This window comes from Abramis brama (genome assembly GCF_963993115.1).
Source record: "Abramis brama genome assembly, chromosome: 13".
NCBI classification, from domain to species: domain Eukaryota; kingdom Metazoa; phylum Chordata; class Actinopteri; order Cypriniformes; family Leuciscidae; genus Abramis; species Abramis brama.
In genome coordinates this window covers 11,964,239-11,982,511 of record NC_139975.1, presented here as the reverse complement: position 1 = coordinate 11,982,511, position 18,273 = coordinate 11,964,239, and the positions used below count along the sequence as shown (strand labels likewise).

Genomic DNA, 18,273 nt, shown 5'->3' with positions numbered 1-18,273 from the left:
GACTATAAGTCGCACTTTTTTTCATAGTTTGGCTGGTCCTGCGACTTATATTCAGGTGCGACTTATATATCAAAATTAATTCAGACTGAGATGAACCAAGAGAAAACATTACCCTCTACAGCCGCGAGAGGGCGCTCTAGTTGGCGGAGTTATTCAGAAGCGACACCATATGAAGAAAATTCAATGGATTCAGTGATGTGGAATGAGCAAGGGGGCAGGGATTTGTATTATTTTGAAGGTACCCCCGGACGCCGCCATTGGCTAACGGAACCCCACCTGCAGTTAGCATCCCATTGACTCCCATTCATTTTGGCGTCACTTTGACAGCGAATAACTTCACATCTGAGGCGTTTAAAGACTCCATTTGTCCATTATTTATTTCTAAAGAAACACGACAATGTATAAAATGCTCCATTACCTTGTAGCTTATGTTATGGCCCTGCAGGAGCAGTTTTTGTAAAAGTAGGCTAATAATTGTGTCATAGCCACGCGACTCTCTGTCGCACAGTAAGAAATTACCGTATGGACAGGAGGAGAAGCTCGCGGGCAATCGGGAGGACCTGGAGGCAAAATGACAAAGTAATTAATCAGAACACCTACTAAAAGTTTTTCCTGCTCCTCGCTCATGGACAGCTCCTACTCACGCTCTCCGTCTCTGCAAGTTTCGGAAGGGAATGATTCAGATTTCCTTTGGCACAGCTACTAGAAGACAGACGGTTTGCTCACGTCACATCTACGTCGTCAAGCTCAGTTTGAGTCTGCGCAGTACGCTGGACCCCCAGGAAGTAAGAGTTTCTAATGGGCTTCACTTTGTCTCCGTTGAATCCAATGGGGTCGCTGTGTCCATTTCTTTTACTGTCTATGGGAATGAGATCGCGGGAGCTTGGTGAACTTGTTTACTGGTAACTTGCTTGTTGGACTCGCTGGCTTATGTTAATTTAGCCTATTCAGCCTCCCAGGTATATGTTCTTTATGCTATTGTGTAGCTGAATAACTGTTAATGTGTTGCGTTAACATACCGGACACCTACTCAGCCTGTTGTTCTGTGTGCTACTGTGTAACTTAGTTAAATAACTTGCCTTTCCAGATTAAATGTCTGTTCTTGGTCTTGGATTTTGTGAAATAAATTTCTAAATAAATGCGACTTATACTCCAGTGCGACTTATATATGTTTTTTTCCTCTTCATGACGCATTTTTTGACTGATGCGACTTATACTCCGGAGCGACTTATAGTCCGGAAAATACGGTACTGAATTATATTCAACAAAATACTGTCCTCATTTATAATAAAGAATAATTTATGTCTTTGTCAAAGATTCACGTATCATATATAATTAGCGTGAAATTTCTTTGTAAAGCTTACATTTTGTAGAGCCTCTGGGCAGGTTTAGCCACCTGCAGTTCAAAACTAATCTGTGCCAATGTATATTTATGAGAAGGGATCATGATACAAAAGAATTAAAACAGTTTAAGGGATGAATTAAAACAAAATAAGGAACAAAGTAAAGATTTGTATTGCCACCAATTGTATTGTCCAATGACAACATTTCCCATTATCAGCTCATGCAAGTCGCTCTGCATTAGTCTATAATTGGGCAAAATATTGACATGCGAATCACAGAGCAGCAAGTTGACTAATGGCTTCCTGTCTGTGCTTCCTGTCTGTGCTTCCTCTCCGCATGGAAGGAAGTGTGCAAAACCACACAGGCCCATGGCTGTCTTCACTATGTTATTGCACGGCACGCAATGCAATCTAATCTGCAGCTGCAGGCCTACTAACCTGCCTGCTAAATAATAAACACCACTGGACAGCAGCCTGCAAGGCCACGTATAATCCAGGTATTGCTTTCTGTGTTTATTGCTCTATCTGTTCATTATCTGCCTTCTCCTCCGGCACTTAGAAGCCTGTTAAATTGTTTTCTTCATTTTGTTTATATTTTCCATATATATTTTTTTTCATCTTTCCAAGTATGATTATTATTTTTATTATTTATCTCCTTCAGTCTCTCTCTCTCTCTTTAATATAAAGTTTGCTGGAAAACTTTAGTTGTTTAGATAGATCTATAATGTTTTTTAATCTTGGCATAATGACACCAATTTCCTTGTATTTTTAATTCTATATTTAGAATAGAATAGAATAGAATAGAATAGAATAGAATAGAATAGAATAGAATAGAACTTATAACGTGAGAGGCGCTATTATTTTAAGATCTGAAGTCGAAATTATCCATTGTGGGGAAAAGCGATTTTAAGCACACACACATACACACACACACACACACACACACAAAAAAAAAACTTTTACATTTTGTGTTTGTAGGTGCCGGGTACGGTTTGATGTCTTTTATTTTGAATTTTTTCACTTCCAGTTTGTTACTTCATTTGGTATAGGTGCATGCATATAATCTATTAGTTAGTTTGCGTGTGGATAGCATGGAGGAAGGGGGTGAGTAGCTGAGACGCTCACTTTCGTTTGGGCGTTTTCGTTTCCTTTTTTATTTCATTGCATTTATTCTTATTTTGCCCTCATCGTTCAACGTGCTGCTTTTCTCTTCAATATTACAATAAACCACCTGGATTTGCAGTGGAAACGCGTAATAGCGTCATCTTTTACTCCCTCTACTCAGCCTCTTGGCAGATACTGGCTGCCACTACAGTGTTTTTAAAGTATGTTAATTGTAGTAGGCTACGCCATTCAGAACTGTTGTGTTGACACAGCGCTAAATATGAGTGAACTGATCATAATCATACAAAACCATAAATAATCATCAGAGAGGGTATGTTGAAAAACACAGTACACCTGGCTGAAACCATCACTGAAATCACTTCTCATGCAATCACTAAATGGCTTATTTGAACCAGGAACAACATCAAGAATATCTTGTAAACGTCACGTCACGTGACCTTACCTTAAGTCATTCAGTGGTAATGGGCCCTATTTTAACGATCTGAAACGCAAGTATCAAGCACAAAACGCAAGTAACTTTGTGGGCGGGTCTTGGGGGCTGTTGCTATTATACCGGCGGGATAAATTACTCTTGCGCCCGACGCAAATCTAAAATGGGTTGGTCTGAAGTAGCTACATTATTCATAGGCGTATCAGTAGGCCAATCAGAGCGACATCTCACATTCCCTTTAAGAGCAAACGCGCTTTTTCCATGGCGGATTGCTATTGTAACGGCGGATTTGCCAGGCGCACGCCAGGAGCGGTTCACAGCCGAGGAGACCGACGTTCTCGTCAGGGCCGTAAAAGAGAGAGAAGTTACATTGGGGATGGAGAAACCCACCTAAATTAGCTTCGGTTAAACAGGCGTATGATAATTTGGGTAAATGTGTAAGCTAGATATATGCTTTTATAATAAATTGTCTATCTATCTATCTATCTATCGATTGTAATAATGTATGATTTGCAAAAATGAAAACTGCTGTTTCTGTGTAGATGAGAGAATCAAAGTGTATGCGCGTTGTGCACACGCTACATTGATTATGGCCAAGCATGCCCCCTTAAAATAGCATATGAATAACATGCGCAACGCGTCACTGACTTTAGACTAGGTTTTTCCTGGTCAGTGGCGGAATTGTTTTCTAAACCTGCAAAATAGCATCAGGGAACGTTTGCGCCGGAACACGCCTCCTCTTTGCGCTGAACCGCCCCTGGGAGCGCAAATGCATTTGCTAGTTTACAGACGTGCGTCTGTGGAGGGAAAAGTCCACTGTGCGTGGGTGCAAAATAGGAATGATACATGCGTCTGTGTACAAAGTCAATTGCGCTGGGTGCAAGATAGGGCCCCATAGCTCAATATTAAACTATAAATAATTCTATTTAGGAGCATTGTGCTTAAATGTAAAATATATTATATGTAATTATATTGTTTAATATATACACATGCATATATTATAAATGCATTGTTTGTACTTGCCTGTTGTTGATGAATTATTTAATGTACATGTGAATACATCTCCTAATTTTAAGCCATGTATATACATTTATATTATATAATTAATATATATTAACACAATTATTATATAATTATTGTCTAATAAGAAATTATGACCTGTTCTAAATCTTAAAGTTAAACTTAATCAACTTCTCGCCGTATGAAAAAAAAAATAGTTCTTTATAAATTAGGCCTGATCTTAAAAACCAACATCACTTGATTTGTCATGATGTACATGATTTAATTATCTCCTAAATCCCAACTCAGCTGTCACGTTAATATGTGACCTTTTTGATTACGCATCCTCGTGTATCTGGGGACTGATGCGTTATGACTCCTACGAAAGATATGTGGCCTGAAAAGACTCTTTTCATCTTAACTCCTCATTCGTAGGCGTCAGCTGTTCATGACAATGGTGCTGAGTTTGAAAAGAATTACACTTAGAAGTTCAGACGCAATCAAACGTCAGCTCTTACTAATATGCCGTCGGAGAGACCTGATCAGCGTTTGATTTCTGACGAATATCAAAAGCTCTGGCAGGTTTCCTCCAGGCATATACTGGCCCTTTCCTCCCTGGCCAGGAGACGATCACTCTTCATGTGAAGTGAATGGCACTCACATCCAGCTCTCTGTGTGATTCAATGAGGCAGTGCAATATGACAGGCCTTGTGAGTAAGAAAGAAAAGGGTCAGGGGTGAGAAAAGAGAGCTTGTTCTGTGCTAGCGACAGGAAAAATAAGCCTTGAATGGAAACTTAATGAGCACCACTTTCTCTTCTTTGCTTCTTTATGTGTTTCTTTTAAAAGAGTTGGACAGAGAGGAAAGGAAAGCAATGGCTATGCAACATCCCAAAGCCCCTCAACTAGTCACATGTGTCATCCACAACAGTGAAACTAGACCGAGAGGGTTATAGCCTTATTTCAAGTTCTGTATCGATTCTATCACAACCCCGTGAGACTGCTGAGGGTCTTCTGTCATGCATCAGGGAGAAAAATGACCTTTTGGCAGTCAGGAAAGGAAAGAGATGTGCAATTCTCCATGACACTTCAGTCCCTTTGCAGTTCATGGTGCAAGTTGATCCTCAGAAACACATCAAGACTCACAGACCATCTTTGATTAATCCTTTCTGCTAAAACACAGTCGCCATATTGTTGTGTGATACGTCTAAACTAGCCATGTTCCCTTTTTTAAAGTATAATGTGCAGAATACTGTTGTGCAGAGTAAATAAAACTACATGTTAGCCATTCATAATAATCATTTTCCTTGGAACCAAAAAAGTGCACATTCATTAAAACTGTGATTAAACACATAATCCATTCAGTAACATAAACTTTGATCATTTTAGAAACCCACTGAGTTATTTCTGTGAAGCTATCAGCACCTTATTTCTTTGTGTGAAATTGTACTCGCTTCACTTTTAGGTTAAAATGGCTTTAATGGTGGAGCAGAAGTCATATTTTGATAGTAATAGGAAAGTGAGGTAATAATCAAATGAACTCAGCAGGGGTCTACTTGTCAAAAAATATCTCTAATACCCCATTTCTGTAATACCAATCATTTTGTTAAACGAAAGCAGTGGATAAAAGACCTGTAAAAGAACAGGAGAAAAAAATGAGAACAGCAATAAAGAGATGACCTTTCAGAGAGCCGATGTAATTTGTGATCTTCAGCAATTTTGAGACTCATGTGGTGCATCTTACCATAGGGGCTTTTGTGTCTTCAGAAAGTACATTCTATTGTCTATGCGGTCCACCATCTCTTTCTTTATTGTCAGGCAAAATGAAGCAAAGCCACAAATGCCTTTACAGAAGGATCCATTGATTGCAAGCAATAGAGACATTGTTCCAAGAAAAGAGTCAAATACGGTGACTTTGACATCAAACAGCAACCAAAAAAATAACAAGAGAGGAAAGTACAGAACTAGTTCTCTGAAAATAGATGCCTGAGGGACGAGGTGAACCTATCTATGTGGACAAGTGAAACTGTTCAAACTTAGCCTATCCAAGAATGTCTAACTAATAGGATCTCGGCAAACTGCTTTGCTGAAAGCTGGAACAGCTCGTCTCCAAGGACACACAGTCATCTTTGAAATCCAACTGAATAGAGAGTGAAGAGGTAAAGATGGCCTCAGAGACTGTTAAACAGTTAAGTTCAGTCAGGACAGCTTTGGTTTAAAGCTAGTACAAAGTACATGGATTCATTACTTCTTACTTAAAAATAGAGTGAGGTATTCATTCAAGCATTCCTTTACATTGAGTTTCAGGCTGGATGTAAGAGTGAAATGTAGTAATAAAGAGATAAAAATGCTTTTCAAAAAAAGTATTGCATAATTTCAAAATACATGACAATTGCGTATTTCACACTTGCAATCCTAAAAATGAAGGTTCTTTATTGGCATCTGGACCCATGAAGAACCATTAACAGCCATGGAACCTTTCCATTTGCACAAAAGGTTCTTTATAGTAGATAAAGGTTCTATACATTACTGAAATGTTCTCCACACTGTTCTCAAAGTGGTTCTTGTAAGAAATGTTCACTGAAAGGATATTTGAGGAACCCAAAATGGTTGTTCTATGGCATTTTTTAATCATTTTTAAGAGTAGGATTCAAAATTGAATGTACATCTAAAAATAAACAAAGGTTTTAGGATTCTGAAAATATTAAATGACATGAAAAATTTCTAGGTCACTATTTAAAAAGCACACTTGTGACTTTGAGCATGTGATCTCCATTGTACAGACATTTTGAAGTTTATATTAATGTGCTAATGAATTATGTTGATAATATATTTTGTCAAGAAAAACATTGAAAATGTTTCTATTTCGCATGTTTATTTCAATGCCCAGCTTGTTTTCTAGGGTCATTCTGCCATAACTATGATTAAAAGATTAATGACACAACAATTTAGCCTGACCACACAAATTCCATAATGTCTACAAGTTAAATTGTCCAATGACAGGTTAGCTTGCGTGTGTGATTCAAATAGCTATCACGAAATGATATGAGATTGCAGTCTGAACAGCATGACTAGCCTAGAGTTTCAGTTAAGCTACGTGCTGGATGTCTTTCTGACGTCTTAATGGCCCAATTATCGTAGCTCTGGAGTAGATCGATGGAAGTTCTGTCAGCCCAGGCTGCTGACACAATGGGAGGTGGGAAGGTGTCACAATATGCTCCGAGACCCCTTTGAAGGCAAGGATGGCTGGTTTTGCCTGAAAGACAGTCAGTCTCAGGAGTGGCATGTGTGACTAAAACCTGTCCAAAGTGGCGATGGCGCTCCATTGTTCAGTGAAGAGAACATTTCTTTCAGACGGTGTGTCCATTAAAGGTGGGCTCTCATTACAGTTACTGTGGCTTAGAGGTGTAAAGGGGAATTCACACTGCTAGCGACAAAGCGCATGGACATTTAATGCAACAAAGTTGAAGCTTTATGCGGTAACACTTTATTTTTATGGTCCCTTTTGAACATTCTGTTGACTATAAGTAACTTTGCAATGTCAACTAACTCTCATTAGAGTATTAGTAGACTGTCTGCTTAATATCTGCTAACTCTTTATTGAGATGGTCCAAATGAGATGCAAATTATCAGTGACTTTATAAGGATAATAATAAATTGTTACATTTATATAGAGCTTTTCTAGGTCATCAAAGCGCTTTATATATATAAAGGGGGAATCTCCTCAACCACCACCTGTCATGTTCAGTTTAGTTTTGTTCATGGACTTTGAGTGTTTTCATCTGTCACGTTTCTTTGTTCAGTTTCCTGCTACTCATCTGTCTCCTTGGTTACCGTCATTATTAGTTCATTGGTTTCAGCTGTGTGCTAGTCTCGCGTAGCCAGACCTTCAGACTGACGGCTGAAGGTCTGGAATTCATAGCAGCTTTCTTTGGCCAAGGCCCGCCCATAAGGCCGTTTGACCGACATGTCAAACAACCAATTACAGTTCGTTTCGTTCAGCGTCACGTTTCGGGGCGTGGAAATGTCCCCACAACAACAGACCGGCGTGCAACAAGTCAGTCAGCATAGAAAATCAAAGAAGGAGAAGAAAACACTAAGTGCCTCAAACAAAACTCCTGGACATCTCTTAAAGAGTCTATGCCGTGAACCTCGCATACTTTTGAGAATCCTACATTTAGCTGATCTTGATAAATGCTCATTGTCACTCATGTAAACACAACAGTTTTTCTTCCGCAATCACACGTCTGCGCTTTGTTTCCCGGCGGACCGAAAATAAACGCGACACTCGCGCCCCCCGGAAATCCGATAAAATTCAACCAATCAGATGACGACTTCGACATTCCTGAAGTGTTTCCAGTTAAGTGTACCATATGCATCAGACGTTTAGCCAACGTTCCGTGGGCGTGACGTCTGAGGCTGAGACTAGCTGTGTGCAGACCTGCCAACCTGTACGCATTTTGCGTAGCGGATACGCATTTTGACTTCAAAATACGCTGGTACGATTTGTCACTCTAAACTACGCAAAAACCTGGTGACGCCTCTGTGCACGCTCTGTCCTCAAATCAAGCAACAGCAAAAGAAGAAGAGCTCGACCAATCATAGTGCTGGGTTCATTCCCCAAATAGCAAGCGGGGATGATTGACAGATGCGTAAGGCCTATCATTAAAAAGAGACTGAAAATCGTCACCAATAAAGAATCCCGCTCAATCCCCCTTCCACTCCCGTACTTCTGATTCCTGATTCTGAAGGTAAACGGCCTGGGGTCGATGTGGAAAGTTGATTGTTGAGTTAACTTAATCTTATGGATTCGATGATCACACAGATCGCATGGATTAGGCTATCTTAAAATTCTCCGTTAAATTATTCATGGTCACTCAGAAAAGAGGAAGACATCATTCAGTCATGCAAATAATAAAATGCTCAAGTAATGCTGAACTATAAATCTTGAAATCGCTATGGCTTAACGTTAGTGATTATGAAAGTGATGTGATTTGTGGATTAGCCTACTGATAAGCGCAAGTCTGGAGAAACAGGCGTTTATTTATTCATTAATTCTCAGTGTTGAGAAACGTACTGTATGTGTTTCTCGTTATTGTTAATTATGTTACATATTTATTTTGTATGAAAACAAGCGCGTTAGTTACTTATGGATTAAAAAGTACCGTATCAGTGCTGCGCGACCTCTCTCACAAACAGGACGCGCGCACACAGAGAGAGAAGATCATTGTAAAATGAAAATTGACGCTGTTTAAATTTTGTTCTTGCTTGATTTTTTTGTCAAAAAGCATTTTGTATTATCCATCCCTGCTTTTAAAATTCGTTAAATGACGGACGTTTTACTGTTAACACAGCCCTCATTATATGTCGGATTCGGAACTTATACTTTATATTATTTTTAGAATAAGTGATTCGTTATGCTATTATTGGACTCCTGTCTATTCATTGTCAACTGTTTTCTATAAATATGTTTGTATTGGCTAACATTTATTCAGCTAATGCGTGTCCTGTTTCAAATGTGCAATGTTCAAACGCAAAGACAGCACGTCACAAATAGAAGCCCTTTTCCCTGTGCTATTTAGTATCATATTTGGATATTGGAAAATAAATTAATTAATTGTACACTTAATTGTACACAATGTTCCTATGTTCTTATCTTTTTTATATATATTTTTTATTTTACTGTGTTCTAGGGGTTTCTTAATTTTAGACTAGTTGACCAGCATACATTTTATGCAATGCAATTATATAATGCATGTGTCGTCGTCCAAACCGCCCATACAATCAAACCCCATCCGAATCCGATCTGAAACAACCTTGACAACGAGCCATTAAAAAAATATGTGAAGCTTGTAACCTGTAGGCTCTTCACAGTGCATTGTTATTTTGGTCATGAAAAATGAATATTAATAAAAGAAATCAAGCCACAATGTCTCACTTTTTTTTATAGAAAATTTATTTTAAAATATTCATTTCTTTGCTGTGGAAGGATTTAGCCTACTTCTTTTTTTACAGATAATTTCTCCAGCCTTTGACAAACTCCTCTCACAAAAACCCACGAGGTCAAGATGCGTTGACTTCACTTTTATACAGATGTGCGATTGTGTGGTCTGTTCCCGACCCTGTCAATCAAACGCTGATTCGGCGGACCATGCCACCTGTCGAAACACTTGTGAAACACTCATTTAGCCGTAGTCACGTGACATGGGTGTTTTGAATCACGCTTCGGATCAGTGTTTCGAAACATCTGCGCTTCGGGATCTGGAAAAGCTTTGGAACATCAGTTTCGCGTCAGCCATCCCTACTCTTTGTCCAGTCTCTGTTATGTTTAGATGTGTTTGCACAGCCGTGCATTTGAATTAGAATTAAACTTGTTAGTGTTTTGTGAGAACCTGAGTCTTCTGTCTTCAGCTTCCCTGCATACATCGTTACACCACCAATGTGCAGCATCCACCTAGATGATGTGACAGCCATATTGCGCCAGAAAACCCACCACACACCAGCTGATTGGTGGAGAGGAGATGAAGCCAATCAGTATATGGGGATGATTAGGAGGCCATGATGGACAGAGGCCAATGGACAAATCTTTGGCAAGGATGCCGGGGTTACACCCTATAGATCTAATTAAAAGATTTCTGGCACTGTAAGGGTTCAATTTAAAGACAAAATAGTTGTAAGCTTAAATTAATGAATCTGTGTTTATAATGCAGCCAGAGAATGCTGTGTATTTTAGTTTGGAATGTAAACTCATTCAATGCCCTAGCCAGCATCTCCCCCAGTGTTCCTGAACTGTGCTGGATTAGAGCATCATATAATAGTATGGTTCTCCAATTCAGGAGGAGAGAAGCTCAGGGAGCTAATCCAAATTGATTTCCAGCTGTTCAGATTCTATCGTGACTGTTGATTGGACTTCTGATGACATGCCAGCTTTACACTGATGGGAATTGAGGTTGGCTGACTCAGTGGAGGAAAAATTCTTTGGAATTTGGGTTTGGATCTATCTTCTCCCACAGAAAACGGAGACTTGTTGTGGTCAGCTGGTCCAAGAGGAGCCTAAAAGTATACAAATTGCAATTTTAGCCTATGGGCCCTATCTTGCACCCAGCGCAATTGACTTTGTACACTGACGCATGTATCATTCCTATTTTGCACCCGCGCAAAGCGCGCTTTTCCCTCCACAGAAGCACGTCGCTAAACTAGGGAATGAACTTGCGCTCCCTGGGCGGTTCAGCGCAAAAAAGGAGGCGTGTTCCGGCGCAAACGTTCCTTCATGCTATTTTGCAGGTTTAGAAAACAATTGCGCCACTAACCAGGAAAAAATAGTTTAAAGTCAGTGGCGCGTTGCGCATGTTATTCATATGCTATTTTAAGGGCGCATGCTTGGCCATAATCAATGTAGCGTGTGCACAACGCGCATACACTTTGATTCTCTCATCTACACAGAAGCAGCAGTTTTCATTTTTGCAAGTCATACATTATTATGATAGATAGATAGATAGATAGATAGATAGATAGATAGATAGATAGATAGATAGATAGATAGATAGATAGATAGATAGATAGATAGACAATTTATTATAAAAGCATACATCTAGCTTACACATTTACCCAAATTATCATACTCCTTTTTAACCGAAGTTAATTTGGGTGGGTTTCTCCATCCCCAACGTCCCTGACGAGAGCGTTGCTCTCCTTGGCTGTGAACCGCTCCTGGCGCGCGTCTGGCAAATCCGCCGTTATAATAGGAATCCGCTTTAGAACAAAGCGCGTCTGCTCTTAAAGGGAATGTGAGATGACGCTCTGATTGGTTTATTTCACGTTACGCCCAAACCACACCTATGAATAATGAAGCTACTTCAGACCAACCCATTTTAGATTTGCGCCTGGCGCAAGAGTCATTTATCCCGCTGGGAAAATAGCAACAGCGCCAAGACCCGCCCACAAAGTTACTTGCGCTTTGAGCTTTGACACTTGCGTTTCAGATCGTTAAAATAGGGCCCTGTATGTTTATTTAGCAACTTTTCTCAAATCCATGCAATCTTTACTGTTGTACACATTTACACAATTGGTGCAAAATACCATTTGGAGACAAGAAATTGATATTTTTATTCTGCAAGGATGCATTGAATTGATCAAAAGCAACAGTAAAGATATTTATAATTTATTTTCTATTACAAATAAATCCTGTTCTTTTGAAATTTCACCAAAATATTAAGTAGCACAACCTCAAGAAATGTTTCTTTAGCACCAAGTCTGGATCTGCACATTAGAATGATTTCTGAAGGATCATGTTACACTAAAGACTGGAGTAAAGATACTGAACCTTCAGCTTTCCCATTAAAGTATAGGCTATATAAAATATTTTAAAATAGAAAACATTTTATATATATATATACACATTAAAATGTTTTCTCTTTGAATATATTTTATATATGTGTGTTTTTCTCTCTATATATGTGTGTGTGTGTGTGTGTGTGTGTGTGTGTGTGTGTGTGTGTGTGTGTGTGTGTGTGTGTGTGTGTGTGTGTGTGTGTGTGTGTGTGTGTGTGTGTGTGTGTGTGTGTGTGTGTGTGTGTGTGTGTGTGTGTGTGTGTGTGTGTGTGTGTGTGTGTGTGTGTGTGTGTGTGTGTGTGTGTGTGTGTGTGTGTGTGTGTGTGTGTGTGTGTGTGTGTGTGTGTGTGTGTGTGTGTGTGTGTGTGTGTGTGTGTGTGTGTGTGTGTGTGTGTGTGTGTGTGTGTGTATGTGTATATATATATATATGTGTATATACAGTATATATGTGGCACAAGAGCGGTATTACAGGTAGAAAGAATTTCGACTACGCCACCCGGGGAATTTCGCCCCGGGAAATATGGACAACACTCAAGTTACTATTACTAGGTCACTCAGGTTCGATTCTCTAATAAAGGTAGGCAGAGACGTGGATATGAAAATATACAAAAATTTTATTTATACAAAGTTTAATTTAAAGCAGCAGGGTAGTCACGTTAAAAAGGCAACCTGGAGCTATACTGACAAGGTTTTGAGTTACAAACACATTCAAGTAAACAAAAACACATTTGAATAAACACACACTCTTTCAATACACTGGTTACACAGACACCATAGAAAAAGACACAGACTAACAGGGCTGAGGCAAACCACGGGAGGAGGGATCACTAAACTTAATTTGCCAAAAGCACACTCACACACACAGCAAAGACTTCAAAAGTGTCACGGCAAACATTCGAAGAAAGCACCACCACCACAAGAGATCCTCCACCCGTGGAACCTCAGCACCTGAAACGAAAAATCACAAAAAAAATAATTAATAACCAAACTTCAACATACCAACTGCACTAAAGCCCAGTTGGATGATGTTTAGGGTACGGTCATGAGCAGATAATATCACCATTAATAGACAATCACGAATAACATACAAAGGTGTAAACACAGACCATAAATAAATAAATAAATAAACTCAATTCACGCAATGAGCTCACAAGCAGATAGTTTGGTGTTCCATTTTTGACACCAAGTGTTAACCTCAAAAGTTCAATAAAAGAAACATTAAATCAACATAATAAATAAAACCAGACAGCAACGGTCCCCCTCATCAGTGGGGTGACGATCTTCTCACAGATGGCAAAAAGTTTGTATTGCACACGGTAGCGACAGTGGAGCAGGAAAATACGATGCGCTCTTAATCTGGCAGCAAGGAATCGACGGGGCTGTAATAGCTTTTTATAGCACCAGCAGGAAGAACAAGATCGCCGGACGAGAGGGAAAATCCTAAGCCAAATACAAAGAAACACTAAGATTTATGCCTCAATGGCTAAACTTTCAGCTCGTAACTACATGCGCAATAACACTTACCGGAAGTAGACGATGCATTCGCACAATGTGCTTGTCCTTTCACAGGCACGGGTACTCAAATCATGCAATCCGCTGTTCAGATAGACTACAGGGACACTGCACATAACTCAACACAATCAGCCGATCCTAAACCCCCAAATAAAGACAAACAATACGCTTTCCATCAACAGTTCACACATACCTGAAAGGCGAGCAGCCAGCATATGCAACCACTGCGACAAACCGAAGGAAAACCGGAGAAGACAGACAAGCTAAACACAACACTAATAATTAGTCCCCTACATACAAACAAACTAAAAACAGAAGTTGCTATATGCTAACACACATACCTACAACCATTGTAAACACTGGAAGGAGGCGGAGTCGAACGTGACGCATCCCGGGCTACAGCCAACCAGCTCTTAAACAGGGTGGATTACCTGCTGATAGGTGCTCACTAATGTCCATCACCTCATTCATCCGGTTACAATCCATCCCCACCTTTTGTATCGTCGCCCCGACGATAGACCACTAGCCCATGACGGCTACACACCGGGAAACGAGTGAAACACAAGTTCTCTGCCATGACGGCTAAACACACTGAGAAACGAGTGATACACAAGTTCTCTGCCATGACGGCTACACGCACACCGAGAGATACACAAGTTCTCTGCCATGACAGCTACACACACTGAGAAACGAGTGATACACAAGTTCTCTGCCATGACGGCTACACGCACACCGAGAGATACACAAGTTCTCTGCCATGACGGCTACACACACTGAGAAACGAGTGAAACACAAGTTCTCTGCCATGACGGCTACACGCACACCGAGAGATACACAAGTTCTCTGCCATGACGGCTACACGCACACCGAGAGATACACAAGTTCTCTGCCATGACGGCTACACGCACACCGAGAGATACACAAGTTCTCTGCCATGACGGCTACACGCACACCGAGAGATACACAAGTTCTCTGCCATGACGGCTACACACATTGAGAAACGAGTGAAACACAAGTTCTCTGCCATGACGGCTACACGCACACCGAGAGATACACAAGTTCTCTGCCATGACGGCTACACACATTGAGAAACGAGTGAAACACAAGTTCTCTGCCATGACGGCTACACGCACACCGAGAGATACACAAGTTCTCTGCCATGACGGCTACACACATTGAGAAACGAGTGAAACACAAGTTATCTGCCATGACGGCTACACGCACACCGAGAGATACACAAGTTCTCTGCCATGACGGCTACACACATTGAGAAACGAGTGAAACACAAGTTCTCTGCCATGACGGCTACACGCACACCGAGAGATACACAAGTCCTCTGCCATGATGGCTACACACACTGAGAAACGAGTGAAACACAAGTTCTCTGCCATGACGGCAACCAATTTCCTTGTGCCGCCCGGATGCGACACGTTCGACTTCCATGCACCTCAACTCGCCCCAACTGATCCGAGACTAGCTGAGAGTCAACGTGACAGCAATGTTGTAAGGCCTGGAAAAGTTCATCGTCCATGATTACAAATCAGGAAAGATCACTTACCAATACAAAAACTCACAGGTCTACTTGTCACACACTCATGAAAGAAACTGCTGCTGTCTGGTTTCTGCAAAAAAAAGAAAACAAACAAAATACCCAAAAACACTAAACCAACAAAATAATACCCACGTCTTTGCACTACACAATAGAGACCCTGCCGACTACGCCAAATGTGGCACAAGAGCGGTATTACAGGTAGAAAGAATTTCGACTACGCCACCCGGGGAATTTCGCCCCGGGAAATATGGACAACACTCAAGTTACTATTACTAGGTCACTCAGGTTCGATTCTCTAATAAAGGTAGGCAGAGACGTGGATATGAAAATATACAAAAATTTTATTTATACAAAGTTTAATTTAAAGCAGCAGGGTAGTCACGTTAAAAAGGCAACCTGGAGCTATACTGACAAGGTTTTGAGTTACAAACACATTCAAGTAAACAAAAACACATTTGAATAAACACACACTCTTTCAATACACTGGTTACACAGACACCATAGAAAAAGACACAGACTAACAGGGCTGAGGCAAACCACGGGAGGAGGGATCACTAAACTTAATTTGCCAAAAGCACACTCACACACACAGCAAAGACTTCAAAAGTGTCACGGCAAACATTCGAAGAAAGCACCACCACCACAAGAGATCCTCCACCCGTGGAACCTCAGCACCTGAAACGAAAAATCACAAAAAAAATAATTAATAACCAAACTTCAACATACCAACTGCACTAAAGCCCAGTTGGATGATGTTTAGGGTACGGTCATGAGCAGATAATATCACCATTAATAGACAATCACGAATAACATACAAAGGTGTAAACACAGACCATAAATAAATAAATAAACTCAATTCACGCAATGAGCTCACAAGCAGATAGTTTGGTGTTCCATTTTTGACACCAAGTGTTAACCTCAAAAGTTCAATAAAAGAAACATTAAATCAACATAATAAATAAAACCAGACAGCAACGGTCCCCCTCATCAGTGGGGTGACGATCTTCTCACAGATGGCAAAAAGTTTGTATTGCACACGGTAGCGACAGTGGAGCAGGAAAATACGATGCGCTCTTAATCTGGCAGCAAGGAATCGACGGGGCTGTAATAGCTTTTTATAGCACCAGCAGGAAGAACAAGATCGCCGGACGAGAGGGAAAATCCTAAGCCAAATACAAAGAAACACTAAGATTTATGCCTCAATGGCTAAACTTTCAGCTCGTAACTACATGCGCAATAACACTTACCGGAAGTAGACGATGCATTCGCACAATGTGCTTGTCCTTTCACAGGCACGGGTACTCAAATCATGCAATCCGCTGTTCAGATAGACTACAGGGACACTGCACATAACTCAACACAATCAGCCGATCCTAAACCCCCAAATAAAGACAAACAATACGCTTTCCATCAACAGTTCACACATACCTGAAAGGCGAGCAGCCAGCATATGCAACCACTGCGACAAACCGAAGGAAAACCGGAGAAGACAGACAAGCTAAACACAACACTAATAATTAGTCCCCTACATACAAACAAACTAAAAACAGAAGTTGCTATATGCTAACACACATACCTACAACCATTGTAAACACTGGAAGGAGGCGGAGTCGAACGTGACGCATCCCGGGCTACAGCCAACCAGCTCTTAAATAGGGTGGATTACCTGCTGATAGGTGCTCACTAATGTCCATCACCTCATTCATCCGGTTACATATATATATATATATATATATATATATATATACACACACACACAGTATATATACTGAAAAAAGCAGAATAAAGATAATGCAGAATTCACATTTTGCTACCAGCCAGTTCGTATCTTTATGTGTGCTCTTTCTGTTAGTGTCAAGACACTGACATAATTAGTATAATGTAAGGACATTCCTTCCTCTTAGGGCGACAACTGACTCGCTGTTTTACTCAAATACTCAGTGACACTTTTTCATCCTGTTCTTCTCTTTGTAGTCCTCCCAGAGATTGAGTTAATTGCTGTTGCGTATTGCTCCGTTCCTCTCTAGCACTGACAATTTGTTCTTTTTGTAATCTTTGTTGAAATTCTCTCTCTTGCAGCCACTTTGAATGCTGCAATATGACTCATTACACACATTTGTGATAAACTGGCATGGATTAGTCTGTGGTCTTAATTGAGGAAACTATTAGATGTTCTTGTTTGACAAATATTCAATTTATCTAGTAGTCAAATAGCTTTTTTCTCAATTTTATTTATTGGCTTTTTGCTTTAATCAGACAGGAAAGTGGAAGGAGATAGAGAGGGAGGAAGTGGGATTCAAACCCAGCTCCCCATGAGAACAACAGCTAACCGCAACCTCGCTGGTCACACAATTAGTGTTTTTTTTCACTTCATTAGATATGCTAGATTGCAAAAGTCAGCATGGAGTGTCTTGAACTTGTGGAAGTAACTCCTAGAGCAGCTGTCACATTACAGGACCTTCTTGTCAGAGCCAAGTCTTGTTCTCTGTTGTAATTCTAGGGTTTTATGCTTATGCGTTCATGTGTACTGCATTACCTGCCAAATTATAGGTAGTACAAGGAACATGCTGTTGAGTTTTTCTTTAACCCTTCCTATAAAATGGTGTTAAGTCCTCAGATATCTTAGGTGATTGCCCAAGACCTGTGGGGAGGGAATCCGATTAGATGCCTGATCACTGCGAAACCTGATCCAATTGCAGCAGGATGTCGATTATAATTGTTTTGAATTCCAGGTTGCACAGCTCTCTAAAGAGAACTCAGGCTGGATTACTGCCTCATCCTCAAAGTCAAACAGCAAAAGCTCAGAGAGCCGACAGAGCGCTTGATTAGGAGAGCTAAGGAGCCCGAGGGAGGCCTTCTTCTCCCGCTGACCCCTTGGATGTGCCATTGCTGATTAATCTACAAAACGTTTGACAGGCCGCCCTTCTTTCATCGGACAAATGCTGTGAGCTCTATCCTGTGCCATGCCCCCCACCCTCCACCC

At 40.5% G+C, this 18,273-nt stretch overlaps 2 long non-coding RNA genes across 3 annotated transcripts; both read right to left on the bottom strand.

The window, feature by feature from the left end:
• Nucleotides 1-12,820: 12,820 nt before the first annotated feature.
• LOC311094374 lies at nt 12,821-14,099 on the bottom strand. Of its 2 annotated transcripts, XR_014608647.1 has the most exons (3): nt 13,932-14,099; nt 13,751-13,846; nt 12,821-13,666 (listed from the first exon to the last, which is right to left on the bottom strand). It is a non-coding gene; the product is annotated as an uncharacterized lncRNA (long non-coding RNA). The 2 variants fall into 2 exon arrangements; XR_014608648.1 differs by lacking the exon at nt 13,932-14,099 and having other exon boundaries at nt 13,751-13,885.
• Nucleotides 14,100-16,164: 2,065 nt separating this feature from the next.
• On the bottom strand, nt 16,165-16,858 carry LOC311094375. Its single transcript, XR_014608649.1, has 3 exons — nt 16,719-16,858; nt 16,538-16,633; nt 16,165-16,453 (listed from the first exon to the last, which is right to left on the bottom strand). It is a non-coding gene; the product is annotated as an uncharacterized lncRNA (long non-coding RNA).
• Between the last annotated feature and the right edge of the window lie 1,415 nt (nt 16,859-18,273).